The sequence below is a fragment of the Alligator sinensis genome, unplaced genomic scaffold, assembly GCF_000455745.1.
Source record: "Alligator sinensis unplaced genomic scaffold, ASM45574v1 scaffold545_1, whole genome shotgun sequence".
NCBI lineage: Eukaryota > Metazoa > Chordata > Crocodylia > Alligatoridae > Alligator > Alligator sinensis.
This window is the reverse complement of record NW_005842209.1, coordinates 224795-229558: the sequence shown is the minus strand read 5'-3', so window position 1 is coordinate 229558 and position 4764 is coordinate 224795.

Sequence of the window (4764 nt, the reverse complement as noted above, 5' to 3'; positions counted from 1 at the left end):
GACTCTTTCAAGAATACTATTCAATTTGAGCTTGGTTTACTTCTTTTTTTTTTTTGGATAATTCACTGTAAAAATGAAAATGATTAAAATTCTCAGAGTAAACCCAGTAGCAGTAGGTGAGGTGCAAATAAATAGAGTCCTTGTTGCAGAGGAAGTTCATGGATTCAGAGTATCCACTAAACATACACTTGTGGGAATTTAGCACTAGAAATGACTACATTTCGATTTCACAACGTTTTTAATCACATGCTTCCTTTTTCAAGTGCTGTTACGTGAGTAGCCAGACAAGACTGCCCTTTCTTCAGAGAAAGACATGGGGGGAGACTTCTAACTGGAAGTTTCTAAGTACTTCTTTACATAGCCATCAACGGCTGCTGTGTGCGCTTTCTCCTGTCACGTAGAGCAGAAAGTGACTCAGTGCTGACTCACCGAATTCCCTGCCAATGGATTTCCCAGTCCATCAGCTGTTCTTCATCAGCCTATCCCAGACAGTCTTAAAAGACACTCCTTAACTGCAGTCTAAATCCGCTCTGAGCCAGTTTGCCCAGAGTCTGTGCGCAGAGTAACATAACTTTCACAGCACACAATTCAGTACTTCGACCAGCAGTTGCATTAGCAGTAAAATACTGAATTGATTTGCTTTCCTGTTTATAAAAAAAAAAGTTGATTCATGAAAGATCTAAAGCTTTTCAGTTACTTGAATTCTTCAATGAAAAAAAGTGATGTTTTATTAAAAATGATATTAACAAAAAGCTTTTTAAAACAATAAAAACACTGCAATCATCTCTGTAATGAGCAACCTGTATGAAATGAAAATGCACAGTGAGTTGCTTCACTATTCTGTCACCTCATTATAAGCTTCTGAGTTATAAGGTCATCTTTGCTAGATATCTGAAAATTAGCTTTGGCACTAATCAGCATTAGCAGTGATGTATATTTGGTCTTCAGTCATAGGCGACATGTGGGGGGGGGGGCATGTGCCCCCCCTGAGATTGGCCCTCACCGGCCAGGGAGTGGAGGGTGCCAGCCCGTGCCCCACCTGAGAATGTGGGGGTGCTGAGAGAAGTACTTCTGGTTTGCCGCTGGCACTTCTGGCAATGATCAGCCACTGGGGGACCTCCCTCCACAGTTGGGGATCGGCCACTGGTGCCCCCCCAGGATCAGTTGTCATAATATGCTGGTACTAAGTGGGAAAGTAAAACACTAAAGAACATTTTCAGCTGATGAATTATGAAATGTACTTATTCTCTTGATATTGCCATCTAATTAGCTGACTTCTGATATACCCCTACTATTACTACCTCATCTAGGTCAAAACCAGTCCTATTTTATGCAATTCACTTTGAGATGTTTCTAATCCTCTATTCCATAGCCCACTATTTTAAATTCTGAAACCAGCTGTATAAAGAAGCAGAACATGAGGAGTTTCTAGAATGACAGAGACTTTAGGTGCTGTAGAAGTCCTGCAATTAAAAGCTGTTTACATCAGCATGTAAAATCCACATCAATAATTTTATAGTAAGAGTAATACATCATAATCCTATTACAATATAATTTAGTTGTCTGCCAATTGGTTTGTTAAGAGATTTTTTTCTTAATTTAAAACTATGGAGTTAAGCTCCTTGGAAAATCCCAAGTTATGAAAGTTAGGTCTTAACTCCTGAGTCTCATTGAAACTCAATGGGATTTGGGTGCATGACAAATCCCAGCTTTAAAGTTTTACAATGCATGTGGCCCACTGACTAAAGCACTGCACTGAGTGGCAGGAGAGCTAGATCCTAATTCTAGCTTTACCACTTATATCTTGAGTAACCTTGGCAGAATCACTTCATTTCTGTATTTTTGTAAACTGAAGATAATGATACCAATGTCTACTGAATTCTATGGGTGAAGAGAGCTATGTAAGAGCTAGGGTTTTGTTATTAATATCTTTCTTGAATGACTATAGTGACAATCAATTTAAAGCTTTGGAGTTACACAAATAAGTAATAAAATTCATTTTGCATCTGTCTTTCAAATAAACTGAGGAGAAACACTAGTTCTGTATAGGGCAAAAACCAGAATATGAGTATATATTTTCCTCACATACAGCGGGGAACAAGCTCTTGTCATGCCTCTAAAATTGGTGTCCAGATTTTTTCCCCCCTCTTGGGATAAGTACAGACATTCAGGGAGGTTACATTTTGTTAAAAATCACCACCCGATCTAACTTAGTTTGCCCTGGTGCAAACCTTACATTTAGATTGACTTAATTGGGGATCTAAGTGCAAACTGTACAGAAGTTCAGGAAGCTTAGATCAGTCTAAAAATGGCCAACCAGAACTAAGTTAATCCTGCTTCAGAGGTAGCCTAACTTAGATTGTATCCAGTGCAACCAAGCTAACTGAACTTCTGCACAGTTCTCAGCCCAGCTCCAGGGCTGGGAAGGCCCCTCCCAGACCCCAACAACCGCCCATGGACCCTGCTAGCACCTCCGCACCCTCCAAGCCCCCCACCACAGACCCCATCTTCACCCCCACAATCATACCAAACCCTCCTGGTCCCCATCAACACCTCCACATATCCTTCTAGCCTCCTTGACCCACACCCCATGCAGATGCCACCTTCCCCCCACCCAATCCCTCCAACCCCACTTTGGACCCCACTAGGCCCCCCAGTCCTCCCTGCAGGCCCACCTACTCCTGATCTCCCTTTGGACCCCACTTGCCTCCAAATCCTCCCTGCAGACCCTGCCTGCCCCTTTACAAAGGCTATGGCACTGGGAAGATATGTGAATCTAAAAATCTGCACTGTATAGAGATCAAAAAAGCAGGAATAGAAGAGAGAAGCACTGTTCTCCAGCTGGCCCAATGGAGATTTAAAGGAAAAGCCAGGCCTCTGTTATTTATTCAGGACCCAATCTCCACATACCATAAATGCAGCCTTTGCTATGAGGGTGGGTTGTGGCTGCAGGAGGGACAGATCAGCTGCAGAAGCAAAAATGCTTCCTGCATGCTGCAGTGACACATGCTTACTCAAAGTGCATGAGGCTACAGTCCCTCTATTACCTCCTCAGGAACCTTCTCCTGCTGTTCTGGTTACACTTCTTCCTGCACCTTGTCTTTATGCACTCCCCATCCACAGTGCCTAGGATTGCCAACCCTCCAGGTCTGGCCTAGAATCTCCATGAATTAGCTATAAATCTCTAGGAGCCTGCTGTGAGTCACCCAGGAGATACACGATACGGCATTCATTAAAATAGATATTAAATGTTGAATCCAATTTATACAGTAGTCCAGTGAGTTTTAAAAATGTAATAGTAATATGCATTTCCCTTCCTGGTGTAAACTCTACGCACCGTAGTCTATAACTGATATAAGCAGGTGCCTGGGCACATTCACATTGTGCGTTGCGGACACATTGGTGTTCTGGAAATCTCCCGGAATAGTTTCAAACAGTTGGCTACCCTAATGGTGCCACCAAGTCCAAAGACCTCCTGGGCAACCTTGTCCTGTCTCTGGCCAAGCTCACCACCCATCAGTGAATCCCAGGTGACTGCAGGGCTAACTTCCTCTTACTCCTTTGCTCGTGTATATGGGCAGAGTTTCACTAGGTGGCATCCACTGGCTCTTTAGATACATCTAAGGGGCAGTGGGCCCTGGCTGGCATGCTGTGCTGTCTTGAAATCCTCATTATTAACTTTTGACCCACAATCCTGCCCTGTTTTCAGATTTGTTGTCCCCCAGAATCACTTGTTAATGGCCTCTTTCAAACAACAGAGGGAAGCTTAATAGATGCTGTGTGGATCTAGGCCCACAGATTTCCTTGCATAATAAATATGCCCAGGGGCTGTAATCTGTGTGGATTCAGTCTGTAGTTGCACCTTCACTCCTTTCTGTAGCCAAATCCCATCTCTCAATACAAGGAAACTTCACAAGGGGCATCTGTGTTTCCTCCTCTATAAATGGGAATCTCTTCATAGAGACATGATGTGGGAGCTACAGTTTTAAAACACTGAAAAAAATGTACTTGGTGACTGACATTTTCTGAATTTACTAACTTGTTCCAATTTTCACAGTAGGTTCCCATGTGAAAAGCAATCTCTGCTCACTGAAATCATTGAATGGGCACCTAAAATCCAGATAAGACTGGTTGGATATTGTTTACTTTCTGGTACTTTGCATCAGCAACTGACTCGCCCTGTTTTCCTGCATGGCCTTTGTTTCAAATTAGACATGTTATACTCACTTTGCCAGAAGTCACCGAAACTGGGAAACGGTGTGCTTTATTGTTCCACTTTACACTCGCATGACCCCGACAATAGAACAGCAATTAAAAACAAAGCAAAACAATGCTGTTTGTAAAAGGTGCCAGACCAAAACCCTATTTAGTCACAGGACAAGTACAAGAGACAACAGTTGCAAAAATGTTCCTAATGTTGCCTCACTGGAACACTCTGAATAAGTTACCAGTGTAAGAATAGGACTCTGTGCACAGGCTAATATGGAAGGCATAAATCATTTCCTTATAACTATGTAATACAGCTAGAAGAATGAGGCAGCCATATAGCAGCCCAACCCCCACCCTGTTGAAATGCAACTGCAACCAGGAAGCTAAGGACTAGGAAATGAGTTATCTTGTGTACCACCAATAATCTGATCTCTCTCACTCTAGTTGAGAATTTCTGACAGTCACTTTGTACAACTATAATTGTTATCCTAATATATAGTTCCAGCCCATCTTAGATAATGGAAGCAGTATAACTTCACAAACACTGCATTGTGT